Below are 24,066 nucleotides of genomic sequence, written 5' to 3'. Positions count from 1 at the left end.
GGAAATGGTTTCCTATGTATTCCTCATGGGGTATGGTAATCAAGGTGCTCTAGGTTATTATATATTTACTTCTTAAGTCATAAGTGCTTTATCAGATATGTTATTTCTAGGATAAATTATGCATTTATAGTATGAAAAAGAGAACTAAACCTTAACTTTGCCATTTATTGCAATGACCATGTTTGATTTCAATAAATAATGGAATGGTTTTTACTGATTCGAACAGTTTGTGAGACTGAATAAATTAAAACAAGGTGATTGCACATAGATGGGGTGCATTAGTCCATTCTCACACTGCTATCAAGAACTACCTGAAACTGGGTAACTTATAAGAAAGAAGGTGTAATTGACTCATTGTTCCTCCTGGCCAGGGAAGCCTCTGGAAACTTACAATCATGGAAGATGAAGAAGGAGCAAGCACCTTCTTCATAAGGCAGCAAGAGAGAAAGTGAGTGAGAGGGAACTGCCAAACATTAAACCATCAGATCTCGAGGACTCACTCACTATCATAAGAACAGCATGGGGGAACCCCCCACACCCGACCATGATCCAATCACCTCCCACCAGGTCCCTCCCTCGGCACATGGGGATTATAATTTGAGATGAGATTTGGATGGGGACACAGAACCAAACCATATCATTCCACCCATGGCCTCTCCCAAATCTCATGTCCTTATCACATTTCAGAATGCAATTATGTCTTCCCAACAGTCCCCTAACTTAACCCATTCCAGCATTAACTCTAAAGTTCAAGTACAAAATGTCATCTGAGATAAGGCAAGTCCCTTCTGCCTATGAGCCTGTAAAATCAAAAACAAGTTAGTTACTTCCAAGACACAATGGGGGTACAGGCACTGAGTAAATGTTCCCATTCTAAATGGGAGAAATTGGCCAAAACAAAGGAGCCACAGGCCTCATGCAAGTTCAAAACTTGGCAGGGCATTCATTAAATCTTAAAGCTCCAAAATAATCTCCTTTAACCTTTAACTCCATCTCTCACATCCAGGGCACACTGATGCAAAGGGTGGGCCCCCAAGGCCTTTGGAAACTCCACCCCTGTGTCTCTGCAGAGTATAGCCTTCATGGCTGCTTTCCTGTGCTGACATTGGATACCTGTAGCTTTTCTAGGTGCATGGTACAAACTGTCAGTGGATCTACCATTCTGGGGTCTGGAGGACAGTGGCCATCTTCTCACAGTTCCACTAGGCAGTGCCTTAGTGAGAGCTCTGTGTGGGAGCTCCAACCCCACATGTCCCCTCTGCATTGTTCAAGTAGAGGTTCTCCATGAGGGCTCTACCCCTGCAGCAGACTTCTGCCTGGACATCCAGATGTTTCCATACATCCTCTGAAATCTAGGTGGAGGCTCCCAAAGCTCAACTCTTGTCTTGTGCACACCCACAGGCCCAACACCATGCAGAAGCTGCCAAGGCTGGGGACCTGCATCCTCTGAAGCAACAGCCTTAGCTGTCCATTGGCCCCTTTTTGTCACAGCTGGAGCTGGAGTGGCTAGGCAAGGCATAGAAAGACAAATACTGCATAATCTCGCTTACATGTGAAAATTTTAAAAGTCAAACTCCTAGAAACAGAAAACAGAACGATAGTTGCCAGAGACTGGGGAGGTGGCAAAATGGGGAAATGTCAGTTAAAGGGTACAAATTTTGAATTAGGCCAGTTAAATAAGTTCTAGAGATCTAATGTATAGCATGATGACTATAGTTAATAATATTACATTGTATTCATGAAATTTGATGAGAGTAGATCTTAATGTTCTCATCACACACACATACAAAAATAATTATGTGAGCCGATGAATATGTTAATGGGCTTGATTGTGGTAACTATTTCACAATGTGTACATATATCAGAACATCATGGGGCCAGGCGCGTTGGCTCACGCCTGTAATCCCAGCACTTTGGGAGGCCAAGGCGGGCAGATCACGAGGTCAGGAGATGGAGACCATCCTGGCTAACACGGTGAAACCCCATCTCTATTAAAAATACAAAAAATTAGCTGGGCATGGTAGCGGGCACCTGTAGTCCCAGCTATTCAGGTGGCTGAGGCAGGAGAATGGCGTGAATCTGGGAGGCGGAGCTTACAGTGAGTGGAGATCGCACCACTGCACTCCAGTCTGGGAGACAGAGCAAGACTCCGTCTCAAAAAAAAAGAAAAAGAAAAAAAAAGAAAACATCCCTTTTTACACTATAAATGGTATACAATTGTTATTTGTAAATTATACCTCAATAAAAATAGAGAAAAAAGAGTGTTAAAAAAGAAAAGAATAAAAGACAGCATGGAGCAACATAGCCCTGACCTGGCTGCTGAATGAAAGACATTGAACAAAAATAAGTTGCAGTAGTTGATTCAATAACTCCTATTTATCCTTCTGGTTTCACTGTATAAAAATTTCTACGATGTCTTTTCTGGCTCAACAAGATTTGTGTATTTACCACTCCCTTGTGCTCTCAGAGCACACTCTACCTTTTTTCATCATACAGTGATTTGAGATTTACTCATCAGTCTTTCCACAGCGTCTTTTTCATGCTTATATTCCCTTAGTGCATGATGAGCATTCAGTGAATACGAAACTAAACAATGAATGAAAGGATGAGAAAATGAAGGGAAATGATAGGGAGGAAGGAAAGAGAGAGAGGAAAGCAGCACATTCAGTGAAGAAGACACTATACGAAAAGGGAAGCTCATCCTCTTTGCCTAAGTGATTATACCTGTAGAGAATACAGGGTCATATGCTTGCCAGTCATACAGGCAATGGCAAGCAGCATAGGACACGTAGTTGAAGCAAGGGTATCTTCACAGCCCCTGCAGTAAAGAACAGGTCAGGCAGTAGAAGATCAGGGAAGAGACCACGGACCCAAGGACTTGAAGCTGCAACTGAAAAAACCACACACACGCACACACACACACACACACACACACCCCCCAAAACTTTACTATTCCGAAAACTCTCAGAGAATAAATCTTTTGCAAAGTACACCTTCTTATTGTGTGACTGTTATTGTTTTGTAAAGATATCTTCGTATGCTGATACTTTAACAAAGAAGCCAGTAGAAGCCCCAATGTGTGATGGGAAAAATCCTTCTTGAGCAGAATATGTAGAATCGACAAAATGAAAATGTTGTTAACTTGATTGACAATTATTCTGATTACTTTAGTAATAGTGATAGTCACCTGATAAACACTTGTCAATTACAGAAATTATATGGCAATCCATGTACAGTTTCTTTTATCCAAATAGGAACAAAAATCTGCATGTCATACTTTACCTTACTTTTGGAGATATCTGTATTTTTTTATTTTTAATATTTAAAATTTTCAATTTTTCCATCATGCAAGAGAACTGTACCTCAAAATATACTCCATTCACTTCATACTAACTCATTGTTCCATTTACTACAATCGCTGTTTCATAACCATTTACGTATCTTGCTACATGGTTGGTCATATGTCAAGCTAATCTTAACGTTTCTATATAAAAATAATAATGCAACAGAATTATGAATCAGTAATTTTAGAAGTAAATCATGCTGCAAATTACATATTTGTAGAGTCTGATTAATAGACAACTTTAAAATGGATTTAAATATCTGGAAAGGCTCCCTTGTACTGTGTTGGATAGAAATGTTTTGTTAAGTGCACTTTTGAAGTGAAAATGTAAGGTATAGCCCAGAGAGCAAGAGTCATGCCACAACATGACAATAAAACTCAGACAATCAGGAAATTAATAAAATAGAAAACTTTACATGTGTAAGTTCAGTGTTTTCTCAAATTGTTTTCCAGAGAAAGTTTGAATGCCAGGCTTTCCAGCTTAAGAAAAAATTCTGACACTTAGCAATCTCATTTATTTGTTGAAATTTTTAAAAGTACAATAAACAGAAACATGATTTACATCTAATTTATTACTTCCTTATTCATTCAAAAACCACTGAGCTAGTCCTCTTATTCAATGAGAAAAGTGAAGTTTATTCAGGTGTGGCTTTAGTATTGAATGTCTTTTTTAATTCACTTTGGTACAGTACCTTAGGCATGTCAAGAAAATGCCTTCTATTAAAATTACAATCAATAAATTTTATTTCCAGTTTAATTTTTACCCAGATAGTAAATATATTTAACCAGTAATTTTGTACACTTCTTTGACATAGTTCTCATAATTGTCACTTTGCACAATACATTTAGATAGAAACTTGAATAGGTACTTTAGATTGCCAAATTTGAACTTGTCGAACAGGTAAAAACTTGGCTAAATTTTATGTCCTTAGAATCAAGACTTCAGTGGCAGAGCAGTTTTTATAAAGAGGAAATAAAGCACATTTTAATGAAATTAGAAAAATCATACTTAACTTTGCCACCAAGAAAATCCAAAAATGGACACTTAAATATTTTGCTTTAAAGGTAAAGCATATATATTTTTCATGAGAATAATTTAGGCAACCAGAATAGAATACTAATTTATATCTGTAAATAACTTTAATGATGCTTAATGATGTAGCAGTGGACTTCAAAATATATATCTACAAATTTCCTCTTAAACTATGCTGAATCACAGTGTACCGGCCACGCTGATGTGCAATTAGATCATTTCACAGTAGATAAAAAGACATTATTTCCATGGAGTATAAAGCTGAAAATTACCCTAAAATCTACCAAATTAAATATTTCTAAATAACTTTAATCAGATATTTTATTTTTATCCAAAATTGTTGGCAATTATTTAGCTAGTATTTACTTTGATATTTATGAGAATACATTTGATAGCATACAACATAATAAAATATAAAAGCAAAATTTGTTGAAAAAGATATATATATAGAGAGAGAGCTGCTGAAAGCAAGCTAAATAGTCTCATATTAATCTTGTCCAGTTTATGTAGTAAATTGGAAATATAGAAATAAAGGTTATGCTTACTGAGCTGATGATTTTGTCAGCTCTGATTATTGAATAAGTTAAGCAGTTTTTCTCTATAATGGAGCTTATCGATAATTTGATATACTAATAACCATAGAAATAGAAAAAGCCTACATTTTAATGATGTCTTTGCTTTCAAGCCAGCTATGTATTAAACATAGTACCTACCTAGCTAAACAAATATAAAACAGTTCCGAATATTTTAAAATTATATGATGGGTGCTACATGATTTATTATAAATTTTGACAATTTTATGTTTAATTAAATTATTTTATAAGTGAAAATATTGTAAATTGGTCTCAAAATCTTAATAATACATAACCTGATATGAAGAGTTTATATTGAAGATGGTGATATATCTTTATGTCAATAAATTATATTTTATATGTAAAAGATCATGCCAGTATGTGGCTTAAAATACAAACCAGATAGATTAATTTGTTTCAAAAGTAATGTGAATTACCAATAAATTGGCTATTTGAAGGAATTGCTAATCATAAAAATGACCATGATAGAAACCCAGTTCTATCATTCACTCCCATTTTATATATAAGCACAGTCATTGTTGCAGTTAAGAAATGCCAGAAAAGAAAAAAAGAGACTTACTTTAAAAAAATTAGCAGCAAGTTATTAATTCCCAACTCATTAAAATCATACAACTAAATGTCTAAGACAGTAACAGGTATATAACAAATATTACCAAACATCTACTAGGTAAAATGACCACCTCAATTTGTTTGAATATCCAGTGTGATGAAGAATCATAAAATGCAGAAGAGTTTCTATATTTTTAGTTATTGCTAGTGAGTCCTTGTTTCAATTACTTGGACAGGACTGTTGTTGAGATGTGCTGAGACTTAAACATCTGTTCAGTTAAAATGGGAGAAGCTTGGAATTGGGAGATACTTGGTCTTGAGGAAGGAATAACAGCATTCATAATGGACAGGCAACAATTCAAGTCACCTATGTATCTAAAGGTACATATTGAACACAGCCTGACTCAAGAAGTGGTCATTATGCAAGAAATTTGTTTTCCTTCAAATTTTAAATTTTTTCATTGAGATATAAGTTAAATAACAGTAAATAAGCACATATCTTAAGGATAATGAGTCTTGACAAATATATACACCCATGAGATCAACACCCCAATCAAGATATAGAAGATTCCCTCATGCTGGTTTAGCGTCAGGTCTCCCTCTTTCCACCACCGAGCCTACTATCATATTTTTTTTTACTGGAGGTTTTTGCTTATTCTTGAATAGTACATACATGCAATTAGAATATGTACTCTCTTATGCCTATCTCATTTCATTCAGAATAATGTTTGTGTGATTTATCCATGCTGTTGTGATGGAATTTGGGACAAACTACCCCAAAATATGGCACCTTGATATTTAAGAATATAGCAAAAATTGGAAGGTCTCTCTCACCTTCCCTTCACACCTTGTACTCTGAAACAAGTCATTAAACCCAATTGACTTTCCTCTGAAGTAATTCATTATACCTCATTCCAAAGACACCATCCCTATACTTAGGAAAAGGATGTCATTATTTCTGAAGACACAGGGACACAAAGAAAAATCTGAACAAACAGGCCTTGCTAAGGCCCCTCTCCAGTTTACCACCACTAGATCCTACCCACTTTGTTCAATCATACTTCTGCACAATGGTCCATTCTTCATCAAACCTAAGCATAAAGGATACATGTGTGTTGAAGACAGATCTGAGCACTGTGCATGTTACTTTATTTAATCATCACAACCTATGAAGATGCATTATTAATACTCCCATTTTACATATTAGAAAGCTGGGTCACAGAGGGTTTAAGTAACTTTCCCTAGATGGTACCACTAGTTAGTAGCTAAGCTGGGATTCTAACAAGGCCATCTGATTCCTCTGTTCTTAACTTACCATTTTTTCCTCACCATTAATGTCTGCAAAAATATCATTTGACAGTCTCTCAAAAGGCCATGTTGAACTTCAAATGGCATTAGAGCTCTGGAATCACTAAATGTCCCACTATGTTCCCAATTAGTCATGACTGCAAAGAAATGAATGGGGATGTATAAATAATTAATAAAGCATGTATCACTGCTACAAGTCTGACAGGACCCTTTATTATCATCTAACATTTAGAGGCAAGAACATCCATTCAGCTGTGATCTGGATAACCTACATTTACCATAGGCCATCTCAAGTCAAGTCCATAATCTTATTTTTGTCACACCTGTCATATCAATATTTGTTTAACCATTTCAAGTCCAAGGTTTCTTTGTCCTTCCCTGTCATTTCTGCTTCTAAGAGATCCGCATCAGAAGTCTGTTTTTGTCCTTCTTAGATCAAGAATTCCTGCCTTCCAGAGAAGATTCTTCTTTTCACCACACATTTGGCCCAGCAGGTGAAATTCCTCTCACATTCTACCTCCACAAGTAGAAGCATTTTTAATTAAAGATATTATACTTCGGGGTAATTATCAATACTATACCCTCAAGGACCCAGAAAGAATGTATACTCAAGGTTCTTAAAATCTGCAAATTTGATTAAGGTACTTACAATAACATAACATAAAGCAAAAATAAAATTGGAGTCAAGAGAGCTATATGGTAACAAATTCAGATGCTGGTACACTAAAACTCTGCCTCCTGTGAGCTCTGATCATCTATTTTGGATTGCATTCCATTCTCTCCTTTTTCAATTATTCTGGTAAACATTAATTATGTTAGCACTTGTAATATAATTCTACTGGATAAAAACGTCAGAAACTCAAAATCAGCTTAGTAAAGAAGGAAATATTACCACTCTCTTTAAAAAAAAAATCGAACTCAGAACCACAATAAAGCCAGTGATTATGCCAAAAAAAAAAAGAGAGAATTCTAATGCCAGCATAACGGAGTCTTCCTCTGTCTACCACTTTTCTCATTTTCTTCTTCTCTCTTATCATTATTATTATTATTATTATTTTCCCTCTTCAAGTTGGCTTTATCCTATTAAAGCTAATTGCTTTAAGATATTAAAGTCTTTATCCTGGCAGCTTTAGGAATCTTTCCTTTCACTATCAGAAAGTAACTCCCTTTCTCTTTAATTAAAATTCCAATAATCCTTGGGGGAAAGGGCAGGAAATTCTGATTGGCTTGACATGAATTGTGCCCTCATCCCTTTGGATAATGGGTTGGGTTTCCATAATTGACAGATCCTATCACTACCTGAGGATGGAGTGGAGGAGGAGCTATTCTAATCAAAATGGGGAGAATTGTTTCTGGAATAAAGCAGAGGTGTTCAATAGGCAAACAACTCGTGCCCAGAGAGTGCTCCCTGGTTTGTATTGCTTTATTTTCTCTTTCTGGCCCACAGCAATACAAACATTCCTCCCTTATGCTGTGCTCTTTATGCTGGAATGAGGAAATTCTTTTTCCAACCCTGGAATTCATGTGTAAAGCAACCACCTTGTACTATCAAGATTCTGATTTTGCATTCAAATGTTAAAGCACTCAGTCTGCACATTTTTCACCTACCTCACAATGTTCACAAGCAAATAAAATCCCTGCCAATGAAACTTCCTGTGGCTATTTATACCTACCCAGATATGTCTAACTATTCAACATATAGACAGTTTAAGTTCTAGATCTAGGACCCTTGCTCTATAAACTTAAGGTAGCATTCTGATATATTAAGTGTTCATTTTGAAGAGTTTTAAAAGGATTAAGTATAAATCACACAATCAGTGAAAAATATGAATCACTTGTGTTGCCTAGCTAGTTGAAATGAAATTACAATTACACATATTCCAAAAAGTGAATTGCTTTAGAGTTGACCCATAGCCCCATGAAACTGGCCAAAATACCATGAACAGAAAACAGAAATGATCCAAATTATTTAATCCCACAATAAGAAAAGCAATAGAAAGCATTTTCTGGCTGGGCTTGGTGGTTGATACCTATAATTCCAGCACTTTGGAAGGCCAAGAGAGGAGGATCACTGGAGCCCAGGAGTTTGAGACCAGCCTGGGCAACATACCGAGGCCTCATCTCTACAAAATGTTTTTAAAAAATTAGATGGGTGTTGTGGCATGTGCCTGTAGTCCCAGCCATTTGGGATGCTGAGGTGGAAGGATTGCTTGAGCCCAGGAGCTCCAGAATACAGTGAGCTGCTGTCAAAGCACTCCACTCTAGCATGGGCAACTGAGTGAGACTTTCTTTCTCAAAAAAGAAAAAAGAATAAAAACAAAAACAAAAAGGAAGCACTTTTTTTGATCTATTAAAACCCCAGTCCTTAATGTCCTTTTTTTCTACACATTCATAAATTGCCATGAGTTATGATGCATGTCACGAGTGTTTTGTACTGAGAACTACAGTATCAAAATTTGTAAATAATTCCCTTTTCAGTAATTTATGTGGATCCAAGTTCATTCTATACAATTCAGCATTGTTTTCTCGTTTATATATTTCCAACATTTCTCCTTGAATGGAAGAGAAAAGAGGGATCTTACAGTAAGAATGCTAGAATTAAAGCTATTGAAGTCTGTTTAATAGGATGAACATGACCAGATTTGCATTTGTGAAAGAGCACATTGAATACATTGTGAAAAGCAGCAAACTATGCAGCAAGGTGACAACATCATAGACTGCTGCAATGATTTTGCAGACAGACCATGAAGCCAAAGATCAGAGGTAGAAGTAGTGGCAATGCATATTACCAGGTAAATTGACCTGACTTATATATGCAGACTGCTTTTGAAAAATCACTCCAGGAAGTTCACTTTAGATTAAAAAATTAAACTAGTATGTATCGGGCAATCACTCTGTGCAGGGCACTTTTGTAAATTCTACAGGCATTGTTACAAACAAAACATTTCTAAAAATCCCTGCTTTCATGAAACTTATATTCCAGATGGCTGTGTGAAGAAAATAAACAACAGAAATAAAATGTGTACTGTGCTTGCCACTGATACATGCTACAGGGAATAATAAAACAAGAACGAGGGTTAAAAGTGCCTGAGGGCTATAATTACAGGTTTTACCAGAAATGATCATAGTGAGAAAGTGGATTTGAGCAAAGTCCCAAAGGAAATGAGAGAGTCAAGCAGGTTTAAAGAAAATACTAGCAAAGGAGTTATCTCTGAGGTAAGAAAGTGATGTTTCCTGGGAGGTCATCATGACTGGAGAAAAGTAAAGGAAGTGAGAATAGCAGAAGATAAGATCAGAGGCAAATGAGGGTTGTAGGGTCCAAATCGCACAGTGCCTCCTAAATTATTGCATGACTTCGTTTTTGGTTCAGCGTAAGATGGCAACATGTTGGAATCATTTGAACTGAAGAGTGAGGTAATCTGACTTATTTTAACAGGATTACCCTGGCTGCTGTGTTGACAATAGACTGATAGGGCAGAAAGAGGACAAAGGTGGAAGAAGGTTCATCAGTTAGGAAGCTATTGGAAAAATCCAGGTGAGGAATAATGGCATCGTGGACCAGGAAGATAGCAGTGGGATGGCAAGAAGTGGATAGATTCCGAATATATTTTGAAAGTAGAGTTAATAAGATTTGCTGATGGACCAAATACTACCAAAGGGAGAGGTGGGGGCCATCATTCAGCCCATTATAAATGTACATTATTTGTAATACAAGAATCAAATCATTTCAGAATACTATACTGGAGTTACTAAACTATTAGTAATTTCATACTATTAGACAGTATTGCTCAGAATCTGTGGAGAATATCATTGACAAAGAAAAAGCACTAATATCTGGAAGGAGAACATGATATTTATGCCACAAATTGATTTTCCCTGTTTTAATTGTAGCATAATTAACAGATCATTTAACTTGTTTTTGCTACTTAGGCTGTGCACAGAAATGTTATCAATAGTAATAATTGTATTCTCAGAAGAAAATTTACACACATTTGCAGAAAGTATTAAAATATTTTAAATAGAAAAATAGCACAATATTTTAATTAATTAATTACCAGACTCACCTGTATACTTTGTTCTTAATTTGTCCAGAATAATATTTTATCATCTCTGCATAAAACCAAATTTGAAATATGATTTTCTATAGAGTGGATATAAAGATTGTTTAGTCTTTTCTTTAGCTTAATCAAATTTTACTTTTGATTACTGAGAAGTTTCTTAAGTATTTTTATAATTTTCATCACTAGATATTTTAAGATCTACTGTGTAAAAGTAGTTTTGACATGTTGAAACTCTGATGATCTTTCTTTTCTTCCTTCTTTAAGTATACTTGTCTGGCTTTCACTAATATACTTTCTTCCTGTCATATTTAAATTTTGGCAAGGTCAATAATCCTGAAAAAATGAATACAAAATTAGTCTGAAACCAATGCCTGCTCAAGAGCACTTCAAAGGCATATTTAAATTATCTCTATGTTGCATTGACCTATTCTTTACTTGTTGTAACAAATTGCTCTTGCAGTACATATTTTGAATTACTGACAAAGATGTAGGAGTTTTATCACTAGAACCCTGTTTCTTCAGGCTTTTTTGCTATATTGGTGTCAATTTTACACATTACTTTATCTGAAACTGCTAGACTTCATCAAGACAAAATGTGTTAGACATGCTAAGACGTGATCCCTATACAAACAACATGAGACTTCACATACAGATATACGGATGTACTCAGGAATTATAGTGCTGCTATCAGTCCAAATCCTAAAAGCAATGATTCTGATAAATTCCATTGTGCACAATTTCCATTAAAACAAGCAAGTGAACAAAAAAGAGTGTGCATATATAATTGTATTTGATGCTTCAGTGAGTATATTCCTGACAGAAGAAGACTTCTGTTTTGGCCAGACATTGAAACAAAGACAATCAACTGCTTCAAATGTTGCACATACAATGACTGAAAGAATTTTCCACATAGTTCTAGTTCTGGCTCTGTACATTTCAAACCTTGTTTCTCCTTCACACACTTCTGGCACTAAGGGATATAAAATGTGCTCATATTTCAATATTACTTCTGGCATGCACCTTTGAGCATCCATGTAAGTCAATGTGGTGAGTGATAGGAGTCTTTGTGAAGGTTATTTTAACTGTGGCTGGCAATCACTTATATACAAAAATGACTGTAAATCAAATAAAATATCCTACTAAACCCAATAAATGTCAATTCAACTAAACTCCCCATTATCCAGATTTAAGAAAAAAATGCCATGACTATTCCGGGGAATTGTGGCCAAGGGAAGATCATGATAAAAAGATGTATAAAATTGTGAACATATATATACTAAGATATAATTGTAATGCATGAAAAAGATGAGTTCACACATAGATGAATTCACTGTTTGCAGTACTGCTGTAGGTTTATGCCCTACAAATACTAGAATTTTGATAGGAAGTATTACGCATTACATGAAAAAGAAAAAGATGAGACACTCATAATTATGATGTTGAGCATATAGGAAATGTTCATAAGTTTGGTAATCTCTGATCCGGCATCTCATGATAGCAGCTGGTGAACCAGCATGCAGACAGAGGAGGTACACCCGGAAGTTTCTAATCTCCCTCCAGTGCTTGGAACTTGCTGGCATCAGTAGAGTCATCTGGACACAGTATCCTAAGCCACTGATGTTGTCATTCCTCCTCTCAAGGTACCCCAACCAACCACATCCCGACCCTTCTTCCTTTTATGTGGTAAACCAGATGTCTCATGAAACTCTGGGACTCATGCCTATGAGATCATTCTCAGGTCTTAAAACAAACTCCAGCTCCAAGATAGTGGCCTGGCAATAGCAACCATTAGCTGCATGGTTATTTCTTTCAGAGGATCATGTGAGACCCTATACAGGCCACTAGAATGACACTGATGTGCTGATTTTGGTGACTCTCACATCAGACATATCACGTCAGACATGAGATCAGTTCAGGACTCTGAATTGCCAACAAGGCACCTCTGACCCTCAGCTTAGCTGTGTATTTTGGCCTGTGTCTCAGCTGTCTTCTTTGGGATTTCCAACTGAAGGCTGCCTCTGGTTCATAGAATATTTTTGATATGTACTGCTCCATATAAATAAACAATTTCATTCATTGAATTTCATTAACAAATTCTTTTTAATTTGGGTTGCCTTGCATTCATAAGTTTTCTTTTTATAAGAATAAATGTTGCTGGACATGGTAGCTCACATCTGTAATCTAACTGCTTTGGGAGGCTGAGGCTGGAGGATCGTTTGATGCCAGGAGTTCTAGATCAGCCTGGGAAACAAAGTGAGATCCCATCTCTACAAAAAATTAGCTGAGTGTGGTGACACACACCTGCTAGGACTCTAGCAACTTGAGAGGCTGAGGCAGGAGGATTGCTTGAGCCCAGAAGTTCAAGGTTTCAGTGAGCTATGATCATGTCACTGCACTTCAACCTCAGCAACAGAGTGAGACCCTGTCTCTAGAATAAATAAATAATAAGTGTTTCCACCAATAAATATATCTTTTCTATTATTCGACTATTTTATTATTTTAAAAAAGTTTTAATTTTTCCATATTTTTAACAATTTTACTATACTTACTGTGAAGGATATCTTTTAACCGTTATAATTCCTAACTGCTTAGTTTGTTAACTAGTGGAGTTATTGATTTTTATGTGAAGAACTTGTATCTAACCACTTTGGTAAAATGTTTCATTAATTCAATATCCAAATATAATTAATTTGGTTTTATATGATGATAAGTATGTCATCAGCAAATAATGGTTTTATCTCATTTCTTCTGCTTATCTATTACATTGGCTAGGATATCAAATACAATGTTCAATAATGACAATGAAATGGTCTTGTTCCTTTGTTTAACATTGTATCTAATGCTAACATTATGTCTGATTCTCTCAACACAACTTCTGTTAGCTATGCTTTATCAAATTAGAAAAATACGGACAAATGTGGCTGTTTTGTGTTTCCCTGTTTATCTAGAAGAGTTCTTTTTTGTTTCTCAGTTATGACCCAGCCAACTTAGGATTCCTTCTCCAGAGTTAGATTTTCCTAATGCCATGATTATAATGCACAACTTTAGTGAAATTCCAATTTAGAGAAATTGAGGAAGAGCCATAGAAGAGTTAAAGCATAATGCAAATACAAAAATGTCATTTGACATAATAATTTTAAAATTTCCAGTTTGTATTTCGATAAAGGATGAAACTATAAATGTTACAACATGACATCTTTTCACGACATGTGTTACCCTAGATATTAAATGCAAATGTCAGTCTCTTTTCATCCATAAATAGGATCAGAGCCCAGATGTAATTCATGTAAAATAACATATTTCAACCTATTTTGAATAATTTGGTGGAAATGAATTTAAATATTTATGAAGATACAATTTATTTTTGAGTATGTTGTTCACAGGCCTATCACTTTCATACAGCCAAAGTTCATGGGACGTTATCAATCCAGGATCATAATTCTATGCACTATTATTTATTAAACCCTAAACAGAACTATTTTCTATAAAAGAATGCTTGGTGTTATGGTTGATTGCCAAGTGAGATAAATTGACTATTAAAAGTTGTCAGGAATTTCTGTTTCTGGTAGTGGGTAATTTGAGCAGGTTCTTTTACTCAAAGCAAAGCAATGTAGAACCTGATCTCTTTTCTTTTGAAGTTCTGCATTATTAAAATATCTCAATAAGAAGGGTTGACTGAGGTCAGCTGACAAATATGGGCAGCAGCTCCTCTTGAAGGGAAAGTCACTGAAAATGTGGGAAAAATATGGACTAGAGACCTGGGCTCGAAACCAATTCTTCGAACACTGTGCAGTTGAGACCAGATCGTACTTCTGATCTAGCTGTGCTGTCACTCCGCAGGTTGCTTGCAGGAAAGTGGCATGTGAATACTTACACTTAGAAAGCCCTTGAAATTGAAATGTTATTTTAGAAGCCTAACTCTTCTTCGTCATGGGATAGCCACTGCTAATCATAGTATAAAGGGAGAGAAGATTTTTCTACCCTGCTGTCACCTACTCTCTGAGAAACTGCTGCAGGCCAGCAAATGGAGGGACTATCTCTGAGTCTCTGCAGGTTTAATAATACTCAGTACATAGTTCTCACTATATAGCTATAAGTTTAGCCACAACATAGGAGAATAGGATTCTCTGGCAAGTTTGGCAGGCTTTCTGGTTTTCTGTCTTTAAATAATGATATCAACCAATCTTTGCCTCATGGCAAAAAAAAAAAAAAAAAAGATACAGGCAAGGAAATAAAGCCATTCTCTCCATGTGCAAACTGAAGACTGGTATAATTTAATTTGTATAATATCATACTGTGCTATGCTAAGTGAAAGAAGCATAGAACATATTATAGCAAACCCTAAACCAAACCTGGCAGACAATAAATGATATGGTTTCGATTGATAAGGTAGAACCATAGAGGGTAAGTATCAGTTCAGATAATTTTGTTTCTAAAAGTACATCAAATTCCTCTTTTGATTATCTGACAAGTAGCCAGGTAGCTATCTGAAGGTTTATGGATTTAACTAGCTATTTAAATTCTTTTTATATCATTATTGACTAAATTGGTATTAATATAAATTAAGCTTATAAGGCATCATGAAATGACATCCAGGGTAGCCAGTAAGAGTGAGTGGCACGAGAAGAGAAAGGACAAAGATGAAGACCAAATAGAAGCCACTCGTGATTTGTAAAGAGATACTGTGATAGAATGTTAAGGATAAAAAGCCAGAATAGAGTGGAATAAATTAAATAGAAATGAGGAAAAGAGTAAGTGCACAGAATGCTAGAATTTGGGATTTTAATGAAAGAGAGAGGTAGGTTGAGGTATACATCTCTCTCTCTCTAAATACATACATATATATATATATGGAAAGCTAGATAGCAAAATAACCTGATTAATAAACAAAAGTGATTATAGTTGGAAAGATCTGGATTTGGAATTTGGGAACTGATATTTATTAGCTGGATGACTACAAATTGCCTCAGTTTCATCGTTTCTAAAATAGAGATATTGATGCTTATTTCACAAAGTGGCTTTAGGGAATAAATTGAATATTATGCATCTACTCCTTCAGCAAATAGAAGTGCTTAATAAGTGGTATATATTAATAATATTTTAAAGTTGGTTAAATTATCTTTAATAAATTTGATTATTAATAATAATATTAATCATGATAATAATTGCTATTGACTATTTCTACTAATCAGGTTTTCTTGATGGTTAACATTCAAATTCATTAACATAAGCATTAAGGAATTTATTGGAAGATTATGTCATGAAGCTTGAAAAATTAATAAAAAACTGAAGTGCCAAGGTTAAGCATGAATGCCAAGAGGCAAGGCATAGCCAAGCTGCCAAAATGTTTTTACAGAAGCCATTTGCTCATGACATTGCATTTTGACCAGACAACCTGACATTCTGCCATCTCTGCATAACTGCTGCTGTGATACTGCATTGTTCTCTCCGCTATCAGTATGATTCCAGGCTTTCTCAACCTAAGCACTATTGACATTTGGATGAGACTTTGATGTATGGAGCTTTCTTGTACCTTGTGGGATGCTTAGCAGCATCTCTGGCTTCTACTCATTAGATACCAGTAGCACTCCCTGAATCCTGACAATCAAAAATTTCTGCAGACATTGCACAAATGTCCCAGTTGACAACCAGTACTATGCAAATATCTCTACTGACCTGAACCTTTGCTTCACTCCTTCAAAATTCAAATATGCAACAGGAGCATCTGCTTACTCATATTTGCTTCGTATAACCTAACCACCAGAAGGGTACAGGAAAAAAATGTTTCTTCCGTTTTTCTTATTGGAGACAATGGACTTCCACTTACCTGGAATTGCTGTTATATTTGAATGGTGTTCAAATACAGAGCCACAGAAACAAATATACGTGGAATCTCCTATGTGCCAATTATTATGGTAGCCTCATTGCAGTCATTTATAATCATTGTGACAATCTTTTAAGGAAGCTGTTGTTATAATAATTTTACTGATGCACAAAGTGATGTTTAAAGACTTTACATACTTTGCTGAACATCAACCAGCTCAAACAAATTTTGTTTGTTGCTGATATCTTTCATCTTCTATCAGGTCGAATTCAGCTGACATTTACAGCAATCCCACCTCAAGTTGCTATTTTTTCCTTTTTGTTTACTACCTAGAGAAAATGATTTTTAAATGGTTTTTAATTATATTGAACTATAATTTCTCTATTGTGGGAATGCATCCACCCAGTGTTCACTGTAGTGAATAATTGCAGAACTGTTTTTTGATTCGTTATCTCCACTCAATAAAGAACACTGCCCATTCTTCTCATTCCAAATTTTCTTTCTACCGTCACTCAAATTAAGGTTATTTAAATGTCGTGAATACAAGAAAGAATTTCAGTTTCTAGAAATCCTTGAAGATGTTTTTCAGATAACAGCTATGTTAAAAAAAATCAATCCTAAGTTTCCTCTTTACCTAAGATAATTCTTTTTTACTTCTTAATTATGTATTACCTAGCCAACTCAGAATTTCTCTTCCAAACTAACAACCTGGCACAGAGTCAGTCAAGTTGAGGTAACCTCAGTATGGAAGAAGGCAGAATGCTCTATTGGAATAGCTGGAAGATAGTGTGCAATTGGTCTATTTATTTCTTAGTATGATAACTCTTAGTCATCAGTAATTATTCTATAAACAAAAATTTCAGTGTCTCTGAACCACTGATTTTTCTGCTGCTTGGTTACCTCTGTAGACACTTTATTTTCTTTCATATTTAATTATCTTCACATATATGCATTTACTAATTTAATCTTATTTTCGTCAATTTTTTTGAGTCATATGTAGATGTTAGCTTCAAAATATACCAACTGTCTTACACAAGTGCACAAAAATCCCCAAACAATTAATGTAGTTTTGTTATTAATAAATGTTTTTGTCTGTATGCCAATCCAGTAGCTAAATATGTTATGGGACACATCATTGACAATGAGGATTTTTTTTTGACTAAGAAGTCTGTTGCTGTCATGATTATGCAAATCCTTTCATCCTCTGGCCAATATCATGTTTTCAAAATTTTATCTTTCAGTATGGGATATAGATAAGAAGAATAGGAGAGGTTAGAAAAAGAAAGAAACCTAATCTCAATGTATTTCCCTCTTTCCCACAGCACATTTATGTTGGTCAAAATACCAGACACCATTGCCAAAATCTAAGGGCAACATAACAATTTTAATAATCAGCCTTAACTGAGTACATACCAGGTTACATGTACTGGGCAATGTGCTTTACATGCCTTATTTCATGTATTTCTCAAAAACACTAGGAAATATATTTATTTTCACTCTCTTTTTACAGCTGAGGAGTCTGAGTTACAATAAAATTGAGAATGCAACAAGTTAGTACCAGGGCCAAAATTCTCACTGTTGCTTTCTAACACAGGGGTCTAGTTTCAGGTTATAAATGTTTTACCGGTATAGTAGACAGCTAGTGAATGGTCAGCAAAGTGATTTGGACTAAATGAATAATAGGAATTCATATAATGAGGAAGATAACTAAGGAATTTATTTGTTTTTGTATCTATGGACATTTGTCTGGCTTTACCTATGCATATATGACAGAGCACTTGCTCTTTTAAGCCCTTTACAAATATTAAGCCATTTATTTCTCATACCAACTTTCTGAAATAGGTTTTATTACCATGTTAATTATTATCATTTGAGAAGTGAGAAATGTGAGATAAAGAAAATTAATAACATGCCTGTCAGATTGTTAAGCGTAGCACTGGAATTGTAAACCAGGTGATCTGGCCCTTAACTGGTATTGTATGCTGGTACCTGTGGAAGGGGTCCCATATATTCTCCAGGCCATGATTCCTTTCCACTAGGCTTAAATTCTGCAGTAAATCATTATAGGCAATCCCTCGCATATCACCTTTTTTTACTTCCCCACTTGATCTTTCACATCAGCTTACAAACATGTTACTATGTATCCTTTGCTTAAAATATATTTATATAAATAAAATAAATAAAATACATTTATATAAATAAAATAAATAAAATACATTTATATAAATAAAATAAATAAAATATATTTATATAAATAAAATAAATAAAATATATATTTTATATATATACCCTCTTAACCCCATTTCCCTTTGCAAATGTTATCCACTTTCTACTAGTCTTTATAATAACATTTCTATGAAGATTTTTTCCACACTCATTGTCTCCACTTTATCTGCTTACATGTCCTCTTAAGTCTGCTTCAGGTCTTCATCTCCAGTACTACATCAAAACTAGTTACTAGTGTCACCACTGGCTTTTGCATTGTTCAATCCAGAGATGAATTTATGAATTCTGAGTTATTATACTGTTTGACTCATCAGAATCTTTTATTATTTAAAATATTGTCTTTTATTGTATCATATACCTGAAACTTGCTAAGAGAATTGATCTTAAGTGTTCTTGCCATCCCCCCAAAAAAACCAGCCATAGCTATGTGAGATGATAGATATGTTAATTAGTTTGATTTTGGTAATTATTCCACAATGTATATGTACATGAAAATATCAAGTTGTACACTGTAAATATATAAAATTTTTATTTTCCAAGTATACTTCAATAAAGCTGGGAAAAAACACATTTAAGAAAAAAACACACTTAAGAAATATATACTCCATATAAACTTCATTACAGCAGGTATAGTTATCTGCTTTGCTTACTACTGTATCTCAGGGCTCAGAAGCCCTAACCAATAACAGGAGCTCTTATAAATGGATGAAATACAGAGTATAGGATAAAACATATTAGACTTGAAATTTTCACAGCTGTACATACAAGTCTAGTATAGTTTCCGGGGCTTTAAAATTAGGTATTCACTTTTGGTCTTTTGGGAAGCAGACTCAGCAGGAGATGAAATGTGTGTTTCCTGTGTTGCATCTTCCTGCACAGGTACTTTGAGGACTGTAAATCTTCCCACGCCTTCTAAATACTCTATGTGTATACATTTTTGAGATTACATATTTGGATTTTATTTAAAAAAAAAAGAAATAAAATACTGTCTTTTTGTTTGATTTTTTTTTTTTTTTTTTTTTTTTTTTACTTTTTGCATTAGAGCACTACCCTCACTTGGTTTTCTACGTAATTTTGGGGCAGTTCTATCTCAGTTTATTTTCCTAGTTCCTCCTTATCTCCCCAACACGGAGACAGTGCAATGTTCCAGGGCTCAGTCCTTGGACCCCTTGTCTTTGTACTTACAGTTTTCTATTTACATTTACTCCCTGCGTGGTCTCATCTAGTTTCATATCCTACTAACACCTGTATGCAGATTATTCTCACATTTTGTTTTCCACTAGTACATATCCCCTAAACTGCAAATATGTGCATCCAGTTGTTTCTTTTACATCTACACTTGGCTGTCTAATAGGCATCTCAAACTTAACTGGTTTAAAACACAGTTCCTAGTCTTTTCCCCTTTTCCCCTGTTCCTCCTCCAACTACCCCATAGCATCACCCCCCATCAACCTTCTCTACCTATAGTTGTCCCACTTCATTATTTGAAGTTCATTATATGAAAACACCATCTTTACTCATCTGGTAATGTGTCACAGATCCCACAGAATATGATTTGCCTCAAAATATTGCCATAAACTTCCTACTTTTAATTAGCTTCCCTACTTCTGCCCTGATGCCCTTAGATTGCTGCAGGTTTCTAAATATATCCATGTTTCCATCCTTGCCACTATAACCTGTTTTCCATGTAGAAATTGGAGTTATCCTTTTAAAACACAGATCTGCTGCTGAACTCCTCCCACTGGCATGCAAATCATTAAGCTTCCATAAGGTCTTGGGTTCCTAAGTAACCTCTTTGATCTGTCCGTTGTGACTCTCTTCCTGGTTTACCCTTTTCCTCCCACACTGACTCTTTTTGCTGTTTCTTGCACAAGGCAGACATGTTCCCACAGTGGAACCTCTGTACCCACTACTCCCTCAAATGAAATACTCTTTTCCCCTATATACATTGCCTGCCTTCTCTGCCCTTTCAAGTCTTTCCTCAAATGCCACCTGCTCAATGTCACCTTCTCTAGCAAGCCAGTCAAAAATATCAATCCCCCTCAATTCCAGACACTCATGATACTCCTTTCTTGCTTTAGTTTTCTCCTCAAGTCTTACAGTCAGTGAATATATTATATATTTTACAGACTTATCTTTTTAAAATTAATCTGTCTCCCCCTAATAGTATGTAGGATTTATTAGGGCAGAAAGTTTTATGTTTTGTTCACAGCTTTACTTCAGAATATAGGATAGTAGATGATTAATAAAGATGTGTTGAATAAATGAACTGTACGCTATAAAAGTGGATAAGGAAGTAATCATGGAAGTATAAGTAAGGTTAACCTTAAAGGACTGTTAGAGTTCCTCAGACAGAGAAAATAAGAAGCACTTTGGGCAAGAGAAAAACATCAGTTGAAGCTTTGACAGTAAGAATTAGTATGTTATGTCTACCAGAAAGAGATGAAATCAACAAAATGAAATTAGAAGGTATATTCTTTATTTTAAAATATTTATTTATTCACAAACAGGATTGATAAACCTACTACATGTTAGCACAAATAGCACATTTTGTGGGGAGTTATACTGTATTTTCCAAAATATGTAAAATAATTTAATGAAAAGAGTGGCTTTGCCTTACAGATTTACAAATCTCTTTAATGCTTAACAATAAAAGGATAGGTGGGTGGTATGGCTAGGCTTTGTGTCCCCACCCAAATCTCATCTTGAATTGTAATCCCCATAATCCACATAATCCCCATGTGTCAAGGGAGACACCAGGTGGAGGTAACTGAATCATAGAGGTGGTTTCTCCTATGCTGCTTTCTGATAGTGAGTGAGTTCCCATGAGATCTGATGTCTTTATACGTCTTTGGTAGTTCCTCCTGCATTCATTCTCCTTCCTGCTGCCCTGTGAAGAAGGTGCCTTGCTTCACCTTTGCCTTCCACCATGACTGTAAGTTTCCTGAAGCCTCCCCAGCCATGCTGAACTGTGAGTCAATTAAACCTGTTTCCTTTATAAAATACCCAGTCTCAGGCAGTTATTTATGGCTGTATACAATTGACTAATAGTGTGCCTCTACATTAATTGGTTGAAAAATGTTGCTTTGGTAAACAAGGAAAATGTCTTCAAACAAAAATGTACTTGGAAAAGAGAGGATTATTTTAATAGGTTTTTCAGCTAATTGAAGCTAGTCATTTTTTATAAAGTCAAGATTTGAATATTTGTAATTTTTTGAAGGTTAGCTATTATATAGAATCTAAAATATCAATAAGCTTTGATACTCATTTGTTAGATTAAAATTCAATGCTCTATCTTGCAGTACAAATGGATTTTTGATGCATACATGAATTTGTAACATTATGCATCAATATTTGGAAAATGCGAGTTACGTAGATCTTTCAAATGATAATAGACATTATATGATATTTTAACATCACATTCTTTAATATCATCACTGATCCCATCAAATAAGTATTGGCAAGTTGTCATAATCACAGTGGTGGTACCATTGTTCTAGAATTCTAATTTTTTTTAAAAGCTGAGATTTTGTCATCAATGACACACACTCTCAGTTGTTCAAAGTGCAAAGCTAACTTGATTCATCTTTTAGAAAATATCTTCCAAAAATTCAAATCTGAATAACCATAGTTGATCAACCATTTGTTCTTTTAAGTATAAATGATCTTTCTTGGATGGAAAGAGAGCCCTTAGTTCAGCTTCTAACTCAATCAGAGAAGTGCTTTTCTTTCAGGCAGCCCTGTTACTCTGGTATGCACTAATACTTCCAATTTCATCACACAAAATTGAAAAAGCATGTACTTAAGGGTAAAAGTTTAATACAAATAAAATTATTATGTTTCAATCAAGGATATTTTTTATTGAAACTAGCCACCCTGTGGATGCCTGGCAGTGAAGAATATAATGGCTAGCAATATAGTTTTGTGCCACTACTTTGATTCATGCTAAGGTACAAGCCTATCATTACTTTTTTTACTGTCAATACAGTGAAAAATTGTACAGTGTCTCAATAGTGCTAAAAAAATAGCTTTGACTCAGTGACTCCTCTAAAAGGGTCTTTGGAACTGCATAGTTCTGTGAACTACACTTTAAAAACTGCTTTCCTAAGTGTTTCTGAATTTTAGCGTAAGTGTGAGACAACATAAATATAAGAAACTTACAATAATCATAATTACAATAACTAGGTTAATGCAAAAAAAGTTGAACAATCATATATTCAAGACAAAATTCAATTAAATAATAAATATTTTCAGATGAAATGCTATAACCTGCATACAAAGTCTTCTAAACCTTAGCCAAGGTTTAGATGGTTTATAGAGTTATACTCAGTTACCAACAGATCTAAAATGAACTTCTTCCTGTGATGACATACTGTTTTGGCAATAACAGGAGTCTTGACAATTTTTGAATCTGTATGTCTAACTTGGATACTCCTACTCAAATTTAGAGTTACATAGCTTTCTGTAGCGTTATGAGATATACACATATATATATACATATACGTATATACATATATGTATACATTTTTGTCCACAGTCCCTGGTTCATAACTTTCATAGCCCTTGTTATAAACTTTTGTTATAATGGGGGATATTTTAGGCCTTGAAACAGTCCTCAGGAAACAGAATCTGTCCAATCTTCTTCTGCCCTCCTTTTACCTGCCCCAATCCTCCCCCACCTTTCTGATTATGGGGCTTAAGACCCCACCAAAGAGGGCCTTGCCCAATACCCTGGGCGCAATAATGCTGATGTTATAAAGTGTCCATAAAACTCCAACAGGACTTTTATTTATTTCTCTCAGAAGTTTTACCTACGAATATATGCTGTGTACTGGGTTCTGCTATATCTATCAGGAATCCTAAGCACACCAATGGGTAACTAGAAAGATAAATGGTAAGAAAATTCACAGGGCTCAAATACTAAGAAAATAGACAGTACTTGTGATTCATACACCATGAAGAACAAGAGCTTTCAACTTGGACACATCTTAGTCTGATACTTATTCTGTCACATAATATAGTAAACCTCTTAGCAATTTAAGCCTCTCTAAGAACTACTTTATTAACTTGTAAAATAGAGCTAATATCTACCAACATAGCTTATTGAATATTAAATAAAATATATATAC

The sequence above is a fragment of the Nomascus leucogenys genome, chromosome 10, assembly GCF_006542625.1.
Source record: "Nomascus leucogenys isolate Asia chromosome 10, Asia_NLE_v1, whole genome shotgun sequence".
In the NCBI taxonomy this organism is placed as follows: Eukaryota; Metazoa; Chordata; class Mammalia; order Primates; family Hylobatidae; genus Nomascus; species Nomascus leucogenys.
The sequence above is the reverse complement of the archived record's forward strand: the minus strand, read 5'-3'. Positions refer to the sequence as shown.